The sequence below is a fragment of the Mauremys reevesii genome, linkage group 2 (assembly GCF_016161935.1).
Source record: "Mauremys reevesii isolate NIE-2019 linkage group 2, ASM1616193v1, whole genome shotgun sequence".
Lineage (NCBI taxonomy): Eukaryota > Metazoa > Chordata > Testudines > Geoemydidae > Mauremys > Mauremys reevesii.
The window spans coordinates 34,602,861-34,620,287 of NC_052624.1; the positions used below are offsets into that span (position 1 = coordinate 34,602,861).

The 17,427-nt window shown below is 42.9% G+C and overlaps 2 long non-coding RNA genes across 3 annotated transcripts in view; one reads left to right on the forward strand and one right to left on the reverse strand.

The window, feature by feature from the left end:
- Positions 1-13,815, reverse strand: part of LOC120396355 — a 72,010-nt gene extending 58,195 nt beyond the window's left edge. Inside the window, exon 1 of the long non-coding RNA XR_005593075.1 lies at positions 13,675-13,815. This is a non-coding gene — a long non-coding RNA (uncharacterized LOC120396355). The remainder of the gene's footprint in view (positions 1-13,674) is intronic.
- LOC120396354 overlaps positions 5,821-17,427 on the forward strand; it is a 30,497-nt gene continuing 18,890 nt past the window's right edge. For both annotated transcript variants that reach the window (XR_005593073.1, XR_005593074.1), the window contains exons 1-2: positions 5,821-5,866; positions 10,618-10,726. This is a non-coding gene — a long non-coding RNA (uncharacterized LOC120396354). The remainder of the gene's footprint in view (positions 5,867-10,617; positions 10,727-17,427) is intronic.

Consider the following 17,427-nt stretch of genomic DNA (forward strand, 5'->3'; position numbering starts at 1 on the left):
GCCAGGAAGGGAAGCAATTCTCATACTTTAGGGAATGAGAGCTGTTTGGTACATGAGCGCTCTGCTGCGGTGGAGTGACAGTTTTCATGGCCCCTAGCGCCCCTCCTTCTTGTGATTTTGGGTGAGGGGGGGACAGGACTTTGTGGCGGGGGAGGGCGGTTGCAGATACAGTTCAGGGGGGCTCTCTGCTCCTGCCTGCGGTCCTGCAGAACATCCACAAGGCGCCGGAGCGTGTCCGTTTGCTCCCTCATTAGTCCAAGCAGCGTTTGAGTCACCTGCTGGTCTTCCTGCCGCCACCTGTCCTCCCGTTCGCTGTGTGAGCGCTGCTGCTGAGAGAGGGTCTCCCTCCACTGGCTCTGCTGGGCCGCCTCGGCTCTGGAGCAGGCCATCAGTTCAGTGAACATCTCGTCCCGAGTCTTTTTCTTTCGCCGCCTAATGTGTGCCAGCCTCTGTGAGGGGGATGCCGGGGCAGTTCGGGAAAGAGCAGCAGCTGTGTGATGGGAAAAAGGAAGTGATTTCCTTGCAAAGATACATGTTTGCGAACACTGAACACAGTCTACTCAGTTTCTGTGAACAAGACCATACAGGGCACCTATCTCATGTGCTCTCAGGACAAGTTCGAATTTTCGGCATTTGCTTTCATTGCCTGGGGTCTTGCACTGGAGATCGGACAAGCGGGGCAGGACAGCAGAATCTGTGTAGCAGCCAGGCCTGGTAAGCCGTAAACTTTAGGCTGCTTAACAGTTAATGGATAGCAGTGCCCTCGTGCTGCAGGCAATCTGGAAAGCATAAAGTCTGACCCTGTTCCAGCCCCTCGCGGCTGTCCCCGGGAAAGATCCCTGTATGCTTTTCCTCTGCAGCCTCCAACACGTGGCTGTTAAACAACGGTCATTGTTATGCAAAGGAAAAGTCAAGCATTCACAATAGTAACATTACAGTAATTCCCCCAATTAGATGCAGCAGTCGCCAAGTGAGATCACCCTGAGGCGGGTCACTAGGAGAGACAGAGAGCGCATGCTGCGTGAATCCCTGCACAGACCAGGGCCCTATGCTGCCATGCTGGTCGAGGCGATGCTCCCACTGTACCTCAGGATGGCCTGGCGCGGAAGAGTGTGCTTCCACGGAGCACCCAATAAGGCACCTCTCCCCAGGAACCTTCTGCGGAGGCTTTTCGAGTACCTCTACGAGAGCTTCGTGGAACTGTCCCAAGAGGATTTCTGTTCGATCCCTATATGTATTGACCTTCTTTTCATATAGTTTTTATTCCTGTTTTTTAAAAAATAAATGTTTACATGTTTATAGAATTTACCGACTGATCCTTCCCCTGATTCGGAGTCCGGGTTAACGGCTGGGGAGGGTTGGTAGGGGATCTCTGTGAGGGTGATGAAGAGATCCTGGCTGTCGGGGAAAGCAGTATTGTAAGCGCTGTCGCCTGCCTCGTCCTCCACAAACCCTTCCTCATCTTCCCCATAGGCGAACATCGCCGAGAAACTGCCCGTCGACACTATCCCATCCTCAGAGTCCATGGTCACTGGTGGGGCAGTGGTGGCAGACCCACCGAGAATGGCATGCAGTGCCTCGTAGAAGCGGCATGTCTGGGGCTGGGCTCCGGAGCGTCCGTTTGCCGCTTTGATTTTTTGGTAGCCTTGTCTCAGGTCCTTGATTTTCACGCGGCACTGCGTTGCATCCCGGCTGTATCCTCTGAGTGCCATGGCTTTGGAGACCTTCTCGTAGGTCTTTGCATTCCATTTTTTGGAGCGCAGCTCCGAAAGCACAGACTTATAGCCCCACACAGCGATCAGATCCAAGACTTCCCAGTCAGTCCATGCTGGGGCCCTCTTTCTACTCTGAGATTCCCTGGACTCCTCTGCTGGAGAGCTCTGCATCGTTGCCAGTGCTGCTGAGCTCGCCACGACATCCACACAGGAAATGAGAATCGAACTGGCCAGACAGGAAAAGGAATTCAAATTTTCCCGGGGCTTTTCCTGTATGGCTGATCAGAACATCTGAGCTCGGACTGCTGTCCAGAGCGTCAACACAGTGGTGCACTGTGGGATAGCTCCCGGAGCTACTAAGTTCGATTTGCATCCACACCTAGCCTAATTCGACATAGCCATGTCGAATTTAGCGCTACTCCCCTCGTTGGGGTGGAGTACCGAATTCGAACTAAAGAGCCCTCTAGGTCGAATTAAATGGCTTCCTGGTGTGGACGGGTGCACGGTTAATTCGAATTAACGCTGCTAAATTCGAATTAAAGTCCTAGTGTAGACCAGGCCTTAGAGCTTGGCTGTAGACAATGGACCGTGTGGTATGTCCTGGATGGAAGCTGGAGGCATGTAGGTAAGTATAGCAGTCAGTAGGTTTCTGGTCTAGGGTGGTGTTTATGTGACCATCGCTTATTAGCATAGTAGTGTCCACAAAATGGACCGCTTGTGTGGATTGGTCTAGGCTGAGGTTGATGGTGGGATGGAAATTGTTGAAATCATGGTGGAATTCCTCAAGGGCTTCTTTTCCTTGGGTCCAGATGATGAAGATGTCATCAATGTAGCACAAGTAGAGTAGGGGCGTTAGAACAACGCTTCCTTAGTTCTCGTCCCCTAAGTCAGCCATAAAGATGTTGACATACTGTGGGGCCATGAGGGTCCCCATAGCAGTGCCACTGACTTGAAGGTATATATTGTCCCCAAATGTGAAATAGTTGTGGGTGAGGACAAAGTCACAAAGTTCAGCCAACAGGTTTGCCGTGACATTATCAGGGATACTATTCCTGATAGCTTATAGTGCATCTTTGTGTGGAATGTTGGTGTAGAGAGCTTCTACATCGATAGTGGCCAGGATGGTGTTTTCTGGAAGATCACCAATGGATTGTAGTTTCCTCAGGAAGTCAGTGGTGTCTTGAAGATGTGTCTCCCAGCTATCTTTGATTGGGAGTGGCTGGGTCATTACACATATTGAATCTATTTCCCCATCTTAAGTATCCCCACACTTTGTCGTCAACTGTCTAAAATGGGCCATCTTGATTATCACTACAAAAGTTTTTTTCATCTGCTGATAATAGCTCACCTTAATTAGCCTCTTACAGTTGGTATTACTACTTCCACTTTTTCATGTTCTCTGTATGTATATATATCTTCTTACTATATGTTCCATTCTATGCATCTGATGAAAGCTTATGCTCAAATAAATTTGTTAGTCTCTAAGGTGCCACAAGTACTCCTGTTCTTTTAACTAGGAGATGTATTTTGCTAATTTTGGCAATGTCTGCTGTAAGTGTTAAGTAGGTTGTGGAACTGGCAGTATCATAAGGAAAATAGCTCTGATGAGATGCCGTGATAAAGGTATTAGAACTCCCTCATGATGTGTCAGCTAATGCCCCTAATCTGAGGAAACAAGCACACAGGACTGCAAAACTGTCACCTTCAAACTGCTAACATGTGCATAACTTCGACTGTTCTGAAAGAGGATTGAAATCTGTATTGTGCAAACAACTCCTTTTTTTAACCCTTTGTATTATCTCTGCTATGACAAAAAAGAACAGGAGTACTTGTGGCACCTTAAAGACTAACAAATTTATTTTAGCATGAGCTTTCGTGAGTTACAACTCACTTCTTCGGATGCATAGAATGGAACACACAGACAGGAGATATTTATACATACAGAGAACATGAAAAGGTGGAAGTATGCATACCAACAGGAAGAGTCTAATCAATTGAGATGAGCTATCATCAGCAGGAGGAAAAAAAATTTTGAAGTGATAATTAAGATGGCCCATAGAAGGTGTGAGGAGAACTTAACATAGGGAAATAGATTCAATTAGTGTAATGGCCCAACCATTCCCAGTCTCTGTTTAGGCCACAGTTAATTGTATCTAGTTTGCATATTAATTCGATAGCTCATCTCAATTGATTAGACTCTTCCTGTTGGTATGCATACTTCCACCTTTTCATGTTCTCTGTATGTATAAATATCTCCTGTCTGTGTGTTCCATTCTATGCATCCGAAGAAGAGACTTGTAACTCACGAAAGCTCATGCTAAAATAAATTTGTTAGTCTTTAAGGTGCCACAAGTACTCCTGTTCTTTTTTGCGGATACAGACTAACACGGCTGCTACTCTGAAATTTGCTATGACATAGTATCATCCACTAGAGGGAGCATGCAGCCCCTCCACAGAATAAGGTTCACTCAGAGCCTCAAGAAAAGAATATGGTTAATCTTATCCTGAAGTGTGAATAGTATTTATCATGAATGACATTAGGAGCAGAGCATAAGATTTTTTTTCTCAGCTAACCAAGAGTCAAGCTGACATCCCATTGCTTTAGGAATATATTACAGTAAGTAGCTTGCAGTGTGAAGCACACGGCAATCTATGTAAATAAAACTTACATCCATAGATGTGGTGTTACTATCTCCACTTTGTGGGAAAGGTACAACCTCTCCCCCCTGCATCGAGTTTCTGTGTTATCTGAAATCTCCCTGCTAGCCAGGTCAATGCCCTCTGACTCACTGAACTCTTTGTTGTCCCATTTACTTTGGCACTTCAGCACTTGAATCTAGACCTTGTACTTTGAGATATTTGTCTAATTCCTGACACTGTTCTCCTCTTTCCACCAGTGGCTGGAATGGCAATTGTTTAACAAGGGGAATGCTTCCTTTATCCTTCCCCTATATCGGGGTGGCCAACCTGTGGCTCTGGAGCCACATGCGACTCTTCAGAAGTTAATAGGCGGCTCCTTGTGTAGGCACCAACTCCGGGGCTGGAGCTACAGGTGCCAACTTTCCAGTGTGCCGGGAGGTGTTCACTGCTCAACCCCTGGCTCTGCCACAGGCCCTGCCCGCACTCCACCCCTTCCCATCCCCTCTCCTAAGCCTGCAGTGCTCTCGCTCCTCCCCCCTCCCACCCAGAGCCTCCTGCACACCACAAAACAGCTGATCAGAAGGTGCAGGGAGGTAGGGGGAGGCGCTGACTGGCAGGGCTGCCAGTGGGTGGGAGGTGCTGTGGGGGAGCTGCTGACATATTACTGTGGCTCTTTGGCAATGTACATTGGTAAATTCTGGCTCCTTCTCAGGCTCAGGTTGGCCACCCCTGCCCTATATTTACCACATTTGATACTTTATTTTAAGAAGATGAAAAATTGTGCTTCTCAAGTTTTCAATTCAGTGCTCTTTTTTGGATTTTATCCTGTACTGTGACAGTTTGGCCAACCAATTTAGTCAAGGAAAGTGCTACATTTCTTAGTATAATTATTATATGTATTTGTATTATTGTAGCACCTAGAAGTCACACTCATGGATGAGGACCCCTTGGTGCTAGGCCCTGTACAAATCAGAACATCCCTACCCTAGTGGGTTATACTAGTACAGAAAGCTCATGACCAAATATCACTTTGTGGCCATTTTCTTCTTTCCATAACTCCTAAATTCAGTTTCCTCACCACAAGCCCTGATATTTGTATCTAATAATTTACCTGTGATTTAGGAAATTGAAACCCAAACATACATATAATGCTAGAACTGATTCTAATTCTGCCTCTTTCTCCCTTCTTTATATTGTGTTATTTAGCAGAGCCCATTCCCAAATTTCAGTAATGAGTCATATTGGCCCCAAAGAAATAGATTTAGTTATAAAATCGCATTAAGAAATCAGAGCTAAAGATCAATCTGCCTCTTTGCCGGGATGGAGTCTGATAGGATACACTCCCAGCCTCAGAAAACAGGCTGAGCTGTTGTTGATGTCACAAGCAGATTAGAATGTCTCAGAGTGCCCAGAGACTAAGCAGTCTCTGTGGTGAGGTAGGGGAATAAGGCTGGAAGTTGTTAAAGCAGCAGTACAGAAAAAGGAATCCCCAGCAGGCCAATGTGGAAATGGTGGGTGAAAAGAGAGCATCTTAATAGTGGTGATATTAATAGCTCATTTCCAATTTTTTACTAGAATCTATACACTTCAAAAGCTCAGCTTGGGGACAGAGGTTTTTCAACAAAACATTAGTCTGAATTAACTGAATGTAACTAAGATAAATGAGCTGAAAGAGGAAACTAAAGGAGATAAAATCTGTGAGGCCATTAAATCCATAAATGCAGAGAAGATGCTTAAACTTGGAAGACTTCCTAATAGATTCTTCCAAAGTATTCCGAAGCAGGGTCAATATGAAGTGCAGGGGGCCCTCTTAGACAAGTGATACCAACAGCCCAGTATTGGCAGAGACAGCTGAACAACAATGTAGTTCATAGCAGTAATTATGCATTACGGGGTTACAGTTACTGCTAAGGGACTTTGGGTATTTGAATGGGTTAGTCCAACAGCACGCAAGCATGAAAGTGGAACTGGCACATTCCCAATATTTTTAAAGCGAGAACCACCTCACTCTGAGAGAGTGAACACAAAATCTAAGACTAAGTCATTATGCCTTCTGGGGAAACCCAACTATGACTACAACTGAAGTCTCTCTCCTGGACCATGATCTGCTTAAAATTATGCATGTGTGTGTTAGTGCTTTGCTGGATGGGGGCCAAAAAGTAAAAAAAAACTGAAAAAATAAAGATAAATATTGTTTTTGCTCACTTCTGTCAGTAACATCAATCATAGGTGTTGCCAATAACTAGAGCAAGGCCAATATTTTCAGATAGGCCATTCTATTATTAAATCGACAGTACTCCTTTAAGAGAACATTGTCTGATGTCTTCAAAAAGATCAGTATCCTTGTCTTCTGGCACCAAGCAGGTAAAAAGTCACACAAGCAATATCTTGTGAGAAGGCAGGTTCTGCTCCTATGAAGAATTGCTGAGGAATTGGAGAGTATGTTGAGGGCAGCATGAGCAAAATGATCACCAGGGAACAGGGGTCATGGCAATGCTCAGCTGCCTTTTTTGAAATATTTGCAATAGGTTTATCATCCCAGACACTTCCCTCAGGAACCATTACACCCTCAGCAGAAGAACTGCAGGGGTCCAGCAGATGGCTATTGGGTACCTCTTACTGTCTGGAAAAGACAGAATAAAAAGGATGTGTCATAGAAACAGCTGATCTCTTAATTAAAAAAATCATAATGTTTCCACCTGAAGTCATGGCAGGCTTAAAGGAACTACTGAACCCACCAGGATGCCAGTAGGAATGTTTTCTTTGCTCTCTAAATATACTACACTTTAGAATCGAATGGAAGGCAAGTATATTGAACAATGGTAAATTGATCGACTTGGCAAGAATCATAGACTGCTGATCCCATTGTGAGGATGAAAGATGATTACATGTGTTATTCCTGGAGTTCAGTGTATGATAAACCATACAAACCTTCAGGAAAACTAGGATTTCAACTAGTGAGAAATTCTAAAGAATGTCCATTTACTTATTCTGTTATTGTCATGGTCTGTTAAAAAGAACGGAATCTCTCACTGCAGGGTAGTTTGATTGTTTTCATTATGTTTTAACCAGGTTTTTATAATGCTGGGTCTTCCAGGAAACCTAATAAATGTATCTGATGGCTGGTGTGTGCACCATATGGTGCACATTTATAGACAATGAAATACCTGCTAAACTGTGTAATGACTCTTTGTTACTGCATATGTAAAACCCTTTGTTTTTCATGGGCCTTCAAAAAAAACTCCACAAAAACAAAAAACAACCTCTCTCCCAGCATGTCTAAACTGATGCAAGGAGAATGACCATCTGAGGCACCCACCCAAGCTCTGGAAAAATACAGTACATTTATAAGTGCTTTCAGATGGTTGCCCAACATAAGCTGTGAAAAAATCAATTTAAAGCAACTAAACATTAAAAAGAGCAGATATGCAAAGTACCTCTCCCACCCCCCAACAGACTTGTAAACAGTGGTGTGCTCTTAGCTACTTAGATAAGGAGTCATTTTCAGCAGTATACAGTAGATCTCTTTAAAGATCATATTTCAACTTGTTCTTTATCTTTCCAAGGTAGCTTCAAAAGTCTTTCAGTGTTTCATACACCAGTGGATTCCTTTAATTTTTCATTTTGAAAATGGATATTGCATAACTTATCTAGGTAGATTTCTATTATCTATTCATACATTTTGAATTAAACAAGACTTTCTACTTAATGGAAAGCTATCTCCTGTGTTTCTCGCTGAAGAAAGTATCTGTTGTCCCAGAGGCAGACATGAATAATTGCTTGGTTACATCTCATATTGTGCTTTGTTTTTTTACCATGAGTCTATTCCCTATGCAATAACCAATTAGCTGCTGCAAAAAGGAAAAAGCAGATTGAGTGTGGTGTTAGAGCACTCTCGTTCCTAACAGATTGTCCTTATTTCCACATGTCCCAGTCTCATACAAGCTAAATCTCCATTCCACTATCTCATTTAGCAAAGGCTTGACCAGCTGTTGAAGCCCTCTCAGTTCAGCAATTATGTTGCTTTGTACCAGTGTCCAGGGCAAAATAACTATCCCCTCAAGCTCCAGTTAACAGCTGAGATCTGACAACTGGATAAGGGGCATTCCAGTTACATCAACATGCTGTGGCAACATTGCCAAGCATTTATCCAGGGATAATCAGTTTATTTTCTGATTTGAAAACAGTAGCCAATGTAAAATGTGCCTAAATTGGAACATGATTCCTTTCTGTCTTACTTAGGTTCTCATAATATTCTTGTTACTAGAGTGGTGGAGTACTGGATCTATTCCCGCCCCCACCCCCCATACTTTAGGGAAATTTGGTTTCCAATCAAAGTTCAGATTAGAACTTTAGAATTTGGGCATATTTGTAATGCAATAGTCTCCATCAGGCAGATCTCAGGAAAGGATCTGCCCCCATGTATTTGCATGAATATGGGTATGTTCAGAGTGAATACTAACTTTAATGAACTCAAGAGAAAGGAATTCTAGAGTCTTTTTCTAGGAAACTGAGGGAAATATTTTAGGCAAAAACTTGTTTGATGTCCTCTGAAGTCTTTTCCAGCCCTATTCCCTATGATTCAGAACCAAAATCCTGCTCCCCGTGAACTTAGTGGAAATACTCATGTGAGTAAGTAGAACAGGATTTGGCCCTCATTAAATATCACTTTTGGGTCTTCAAAAATCTATACCATGCAAAGCTGCAGACACATGTGCTCTCCATGGGCCTGATACAAAGCTCAGTGAAGTCAACAGGAATCTTTCCATTAGCTTCAATTGTCTTGAAGGGGGGAGGGATAGCTCAGTGGTTTGAGCATTGGCCTGCTAAACCCAGGGTTGTGAGTTCAATCCTTGAGGAAGCCACTTAGGGATCTGGGGCAAAAAAATTGGTCCTGCTAGTGAAGGCAGGGGGCTGGACTCAATGACTTTTCAAGGTCCCTTCCAGTTCTAGGAGATTGGCATATCTCCAATTATTATTTAAGGGAACAGGGGGGGTTAAAAAAAAAAGAACTAGATAAATTCATGGAGGATAGATCCATCAATGGCTATTAACCAGGATGGGCAGGGATGGTGTCCCTAGCCTCTGTTTGCCAGAAGCTGGGAATGGGTGACAGGGAATGGATCATTTGATGATTACCTGTTCTACTCATTCCTCTGGGGCACCTGGCATTAGCCACTGTCAGAAGACAGGATACTGTGCTAGATGGACCTTTGGTCTGACCCAGTACAGTCATTCTTATGTATTTTGATCACATCCCATGATTACCAGAGTTTTCATTGAGCAGTAATGTTCCTATACTAGTAGAACAGTAGTAACCACATTAAAGTTCCCTGAGCAAAGGTGGTTTTCTACCTGAACTGTGTACTTTACCAGGAAAGTGCTGACTGCCAATCACAGAATTCCTACTCTATTGGAAAATAAGCTAAAGTGAACAATTGCAATTTCACTATTCAGGCCATTAGAGCATGTACGGTAACTTCATTTGAAATGGGTGCTGTATACAGTGCTAGCAGACCAATTTGAAGTGTGCCCTCACGCTCTGAAATATGACACATTTCAAACATATTCGAGGAAACTAGAAGCAGAAGATTCCATCCAACGGAGACACAATGAAGCAGGGAAACAGACGAAGGTAGAAGAAAGAAAGACAGCTGTGAAAAAGAAAAATGTGAAAAAATATAATTGTAGGCAGAGATGCCTGTTGCTTCCCACTTATTATAAAACCCTGTTTCAGTTGCTTAGATCTTTGCTAGATTTTAACCCTTCAGGCTGAATTTACATGTTGGATGTCTACCTCAAGCTAATTTTTTTTTTTTTTTAGTATTTTAGCTAGGTCCTGTGGGGGAAAATTGTGCATGATTATGTAATTAAAAACTATCATAATGCATATGCACAAGGGGGACAAATTAAGGTTGCACAGGTAATTGTAAAACTGGCAATTCCTAACACTTGAGTGCTGAAACCATAACATTCTTTTACCATAGTTTTGTATGTAATAGTTTGTAGTTTTATAAGCTTTAGCCACATAGTTGACAAGGCTCTCCAGGAACTGTGTCCCTTGTTGTGCTTCTGCTTCATTGTGCATGCTGTGTGTGTGAGAGAGAAGGAGAGAATGAATAAAATATATAATAAGTTTTAAAGGAATCATTTTATTTATATTAAAATGTATATAGTCACTTGTTCAGGTAGTTGACTTTTAGCACATTAAGATGTTACTAAAAGAATGGTTCAGAGAGAGGATTGTGATGTGTTCCCCCAGGGTGCCACCTAGAACTGGGGTACCACTGAGACCCGCTGACCCACCAGCCTGGGCTCCCTTTACATTGTACTGCTGTGACCAGCCTGCATTTTCACCAGCACAGATATAGGTATGGACACACCCAGCTGCAGTTACATGCAGACACCAATCAGCTCTGCATGGGAAGGCTCCATCTAAGGAACTTCCCAGCTACTGAGGCACACACCCCTCCCTGGAAGATAACCCCAAAATTATACAGTCTTGCGCTGCACAGGGAACTCTATAGCACAAGCTCATGTATAGTCCCCTCCACAGTGGGGGGGGGGGGCAAATTTCAACAGCTTTCTGCCCCAACTCTGACTTTCACACACTGGTTTTAGACAAAGCAAAATGTCTATTAACTACAAAAGATAGATTGTAAGTGATTATAAGGGATAGCAAACAGATCAAAGCAGATTACCTAGCAAATAAATCACACACAAACTAAGCTTAATATACTACATAGGGTGAGGATTTGCTATTCATATCTGATCTAAGTGATGATACAAGCAGGCTGCAAATTCTTAAGGGGGAAGCTGCACTAGCTTACAGCTTGGAATCCCCAGGTGTTCCATTCACAAGCTAAAAATCACTTTAGCCTGGGTCCAGCACTTCCCCCAGTTCAGCCTATGTTACTCAGGTGTTTCCAGGAGTCTTTGGAGTGGGGAGTCAGTGAAGAACCATGATGATGACACTCCCCAGCCATATATAGCTTTTGCATATGGCGGGAACACTTTGTTTCAAAGCTTGGTTCCCACGCCAGACAGTGGAAAAACACTGATATCCCAAGATGGTGTCCAGCACCAGATTACCTGGTCACATGTCCCTGTAGGGTCACAGCAGCTACGGGTCAGAGGCTATCTGCAGCATCCCCAGGAAGGCTCCCCAGTGGGAGATAAGATTTTTCTGAGGCCTATTGTTTTCTCCTAATGGCTCATTAACCTGAATAGGCCCTTCCCAGCCAGCCATCTAGACTAAGAGCCTTTTGCCTAATGGGCGTTCCCCAGGTGGAATCACATTTGTAATACAGATATGTAGTCAATATTCCCCAACTTCAGATACAAAAATGATACACGCATACAAATAGGGTAATCATATTCAGTAAACCATAACCTTTCCAGTGACACCTCACATGACTTATCTTGCACAAAATACACTATGATTATGTCAATCATACTATAATATTGTTGTGAAGAATTTAGGGTGCAGTGTCACAGAGATGTCAGGGATAATTATCTTAACATTGATGAGTATGTAATTTGTGTCCAATTTACATTTTATAATAGCCCAGTCCTGGTCCTATTAAATGCATTGGCAGTTTTGCTACTCACTTTTAGATGAGTAGAGTCAGATCCTAGCAGGCAGTGCCTAGAACTTACAGTAATACCTAGCACATATATAGCTCTTTTCAGCCACAAATCTCAAAGTGTTTCCCAAAGGTGGGTCAGGGACATTATCCCGATTTTACAGAAGGAGGACCTGAGGTTAAATAACTTCTAAGAATACTGTATAGACTAGTTTAAAAGGTAGTTTCAAAGCAGTCTCCAAATATGCCTTAATTTTAAATTTAGAGTTTCATTTTATTGCTTGCATTTGTGTCTCTATGATAGAACTAATGTGGTTTTAGATACTGCAATTTCATTTATATGGTCTCATTTAAAATGTGCAATTGATTCACATTCTTCTTTTCCAGAATTCATATGGTATATTGCACTTGGAAAATGAGAAGAGATGATTTGTCAGGGGGGAAAGGCATATTTTATGTAAATTATTTCCAATGGGTAATTTGTCACCTTTATAATTTACAAAGGAAGTTCAGCATCTCTATCAATTTTGTAAATACTGATTAAAAACTGCATTCTGATCAAAAGAATGAGTTGACTATTAATTCCAAAGACATCTGCTCCAGTGTCTTATTGGAAATGTACAATAATCTCTCATTTATATCAGACTAGAAAAACTAAACTATCATAGACTATCAGGGTTGGAAGGGACCTCAGGAGGTCATCTAGTCCAACCCCCGGCTCAGCGCAGGACCAATCCCCAAAAGGCCCCCTGAAGGGTTGAGCTCACAACCCTGGGTTTAGTAGGCCAATGCTCAAACCACTGAGCTATCCCTCCCCCTAAATATATAACCTCAAAGTTGTCTCCATCATGTTTAGGTTTGCAAAATACTTGAGAAATTGACACAGAATCATTCCTATCCCTTACAGGATCCAACAACATATGGGCAGAGCACCCTCAGAGCAGCCACTGCCACCATAATAGCTAGGATACTATTAGTTTTTCTCCTTTAAGCTGCTACATTCTCAGTTTGGGTTTAGATATCCGCCTTTGCCCTGCAGGGCTCTCTGCTTCCCCTTGGACGCTGTGTATAAGGATGCCATTGACAGCATGATGCTGACTGATAAACTTCTGTGTCCAAGTTTGTGTCTGCTCAGACTTCCTGTGACAGAAAGGCATATGGATGCCTATCAAGATCCATAGAGTCAGAGTCCAACTTATACTTCTCACAAAGGGGTAGCTGCAATGGGGTCATGACCTGCCTCTCATGAGCATCCCCTTTTCTATGGCCGATATACCTGCAATCACAGTTCTTTTCACAAGGGGAGAGAGGGGCACCCCCACCTCTCGGTGATGGCCCCCTTTCTCTCAGTTATGTATGAGCCTGCTTCTCTTTTTTGGTCTTACATCAGGGTGGCACCTGTCTCTTGCAAGCACCCCCCCACCCCAAGCCAGTCTTCAGCAGCTCAGCCCTCCGGCCAAGCCACACGCACTGTCCCCTATTCTGGGGTATACCATCCCAAGTTCTGATCACAGCCCTGGTATGGGACCATAGCTCTTAGACTTCTTCCCCAAGACCCTGCATTCTTCAGCCACCTAGCTGGGGCCCATCTCAGTACCCTCAGCTGGTGTCCTTTTCAGCAGCCCTCCCTGGGCTCAGTCTTCAACCAGACCAGTAGGGCTCATCTCAGTACCCTCGCTTGGTCTGGGCAGGTCCTGAGCTCAGTCCCCTGGGTTCAGCCTGCCCACACTGACCTTTTCATGGGCCTGCTGCTACTCTATCCAATCAGCCAGGCACCTGGTCTTCAGCAGCCTTCCCTGGGCTCAGCTCCACCCAGTGAGCTCTCTGCGGTGAACTGTCTGTAGTATGCTGCTCACCTAGCTAGCCAGGCACCCAGTGCTCCCTGGTCAAGCTCCACACAGCAACTAAAGGCTCAGCTCTGCTGCTTTCCTTTTATCTGGACCTTCTGGGCCCTCACTGGCTGCTCCATCAGTCCCTCTGATTGGCCATTCCTCTGCAGCCACTCTAGACTGCCTGGACTTCTCGCTGCTTTTTTCTGGGCAGCGTGATGCAGGGCCACAAGGCCTCCAGCAGGGGGCCTCCAGACCTAGTCCACCCTGCCACCATAGCCCAAGTATTTGTGCCTAACATTCTTCCCCTTTGTCCACTAACTCTCCCATTTTAGGGAAATGTGTTGGATTATGTACAAAAACTACAAACAAAACTAACAATGAGTTCTTCTTTATTAATATTTAAATCAATCAGTATTACTGGAAAGGCTCGTCCCAGTTATAAGTCAATAACAGGGTGGAAAACAGCCCAAAAATTAACATCTTATCTGTGATACCCTTTTGATTCTGAGTTGGCAGATACCTTGGCAATGCTACTTATCTTCATTGTACTTAAAAAAAAAAGGCACAGCTAGCTTTGATTTCCTGCATATTTCTATACTCCAGAGCACTTCTCGAAGCAGAGCAGTTAGGGTAGTAAGCTTCCAGTAGCCAGCCTGTAAAAACTTGTGATACTTCTGAACAATATTATTTGCCCGTTTTTCTTTCTCTGCCATGAACTGAACTGTTAAAACACTGTGAGCTGTGGTACAGCTAACTGGCATTGCCTAATACTACATGCATCCCCCCTTTTCCAACAAATATGTTCTGCAATCCCATTAATGGACAAATGTATAAAGAATTCAAATTCATCGGAATGAAAGTAAGAATAGTGGGTTACGCTTTGAGTCTGTTGTAGTGGGGAATCATTAATACACCAGTACCATGAGACTGTTCTCTCCCTTTGCAACAACTTCCTCTTCAAAATATGCTTCTGCCTATCTTTTTACTAATGCCATATATTAATCACTACCCTGTGTGTTGAGCAGTGACTGTTCCAGGTTCAGAACACACAAAACAGTACTTGATGTGCTTAGAGAATGGGTTGGGAGGCAGCCATTAGAGAAAGCCGCTCACAATAGAACTATAGAATCATTTTATTTCTAGCTACCATTCTCTCTCTTTCCCACAAGCAGACATATTTCTACAGTTTCCTCCAGTGATTTAATTAAGTACTCTCCAGGCAAGTGAGTTTATTCACCGAGTGGATTTTCCCCACATCTTGCCCAGATCTAGTTCATGTAATGTGGTTCTAGCTATCTCTTGCCAGCGTCAGATCTCACTATTATTTTGTAGCTAACATGAATAGTTTTGCACAGCATAATAAGCAGTAGGGGAAAGTCATCCAAGAACAAAAGTTTATAGGTCAAACTGAGGTCATGTCTTTCTCTGTCCATAATAAACAGCCTTCCAACATGACAGCCTAACTTCTTTCCAGATGAAAAAGCTTATTTTTATGGCTACCCTTTATTTCCTGCTTTGTACCCAATTATCAGTCTAAGGAGCCAACTTTCCACTTATTCCATTACTCTTTACTGTAGATGTTATACTCTGATGTGAAGCTTTGCCAAATGCTTTAAAAAAAATCCATTGTGTTCCCTTTCTATACCATAGCATAAATATCTTCAAAAAATTCCAATCATTAACGAGCTCTGACCTTTCTTCCCTAACACTATGGTTGCTTTCCAGCCTTCTGCTCCTGGCTCTGTTAGTTTTCCACCACTTCTTTATTTCTCTCTTTTTCTTACAATAGTTTGTAAGAATTTCTTGACCACTTAGATTGGGAAGTTATAGATCGGGGTTTTCAACCTTTTAAGAATTTAATTTGCACATCAATACCGTAATACTTCCTGCATTTGCAGTTACAGCTCAGGTCTGGCAGGTGGCACCATGCTATGCAGCACAATGGAAGTATAATAGCATTCCAACTTGAAACTAATTAATAAGATGCCATTTTCTTTTTAAGAGAAGCTGATTTTGCTGAGATGTGCAGGGGGTTGGACTAGATGACCTCTTGAGGTCCCTTCCAACCCTGATATTCTATGATAGCAAGCTGTTGGTACCTGGGTATCAGAAGTGGGCACTCTAGAAATGTGGTGGTAAGTATTTACTACAGCTCTTAAGACTTGCTGTAGTCAAGTCACACACCATGCAAGTATAGCTAAAGTTTTACTATATTTGTGTGCCATGTTATATCCTGCAGTGCTTCCAAACAGCAAGTCTAGGAAGGCTATTTACTAACCACTCCTAGCATGGAGTAATCAGGTTCAGACCAATAGATGCCTAGCAGGATGCCAGTGCAGTGAAAAAGTAGGGAAAGGAACGGCAGGGTGGGATGGAGATATAAACATAAAGGGGACAGAGGGTAGGAGGACAACTTCATTTCCCTTCACCCCTTTCTATTAAGTGTTGTAGAGTTTAAATTTACACTACATAAGTAAAGCTGACTCACCCATTTCACAAAACCAACATAAAATTAGTTAGTAAATCTAAAGAGATTATCATTGCTATTGTTACCTACCAAGAAGGTGTGTTCTGAAAATATTTTTAAAAATCACAAATTAAAGAAAATTGGGTATTCAGCTGAAACAAACTACTAAAGAATCATCCACTGTGTTTAATTTCTTATTCCCTAAGTAACATAATGATTGTGGTGTACTGAGGACTGTGACAGAATTGCAAACTAGCACTTTAAGAAGGAGGGGGGGCATTCCTAGGTCTGTTTGCAGACTGTGGTGTTCTGTAGGGAAGCATCTTGGAGCAATCAGTTCTGGAGCTAGTCAGCTTTAAGCAAGGTGGTGGAGAGTTGTGCCTCTCTGCCTTAGGGAGCAGCCTGCTTTGTCTCTTTCTTTTGGGTGTTCTGAATTCCAAGAAATAGAGCAGTGTTATGTTGCAACCTTCCAGCAAGAATACTTATATTTGCATCAAACTTGTGTGTATACTGTGAATCAAACAATGATTGTGCACTTCTAGCATTATGCCAGCATGAAGATCAACAGACAGGTGGCTCCTGAGATGACAAGATTTTATTTGAAACTGAGTGAGCTGGGTGTTATGGTCTTTCATCCACACACACCCTCCCTTTTCCCCTTTCAAATCAGTGTTGAATTCACAAATCTCTCTCATTCATATTTGTTTTTCTCTTTTATTCCTTGTGCAGGGTTGAGCCAATGTTGTTTTTGCTATGTAGTGATGCTGCAGATTGGGAAATCTCTATGTATGTATCACAAACGTAACTGAAATTCTTAGGTTTCCTTCTGGAGTAAGCTTCTTGGCTTAGTGAGAATTTCTACATTACATGACAAAAGGGAAGATTAAAAGCATCCCCCTGAATGTATATCTTGTCTTCATGCCTGTACAGAGCTTATGGCACCTTAGAGACTAACAAATTTATTTGAACACAAGCTTTCATGGGCGAAAACCCACAAAAATGTATGCTCAAATAAATTTGTTAGTCTCTAAAGTGCCACAAGTATTCCTCATTCTTTTTGCTGATACAGACTAACTCGGCTACCACTCTGAAACCTGTACAGAGCTTGTGACTCAGAGACCATTTAAGAACTCTCCCTCATACCTTTCTAATGCTTTGTCTTGTCACCTTGCAAATTCAATTATTAA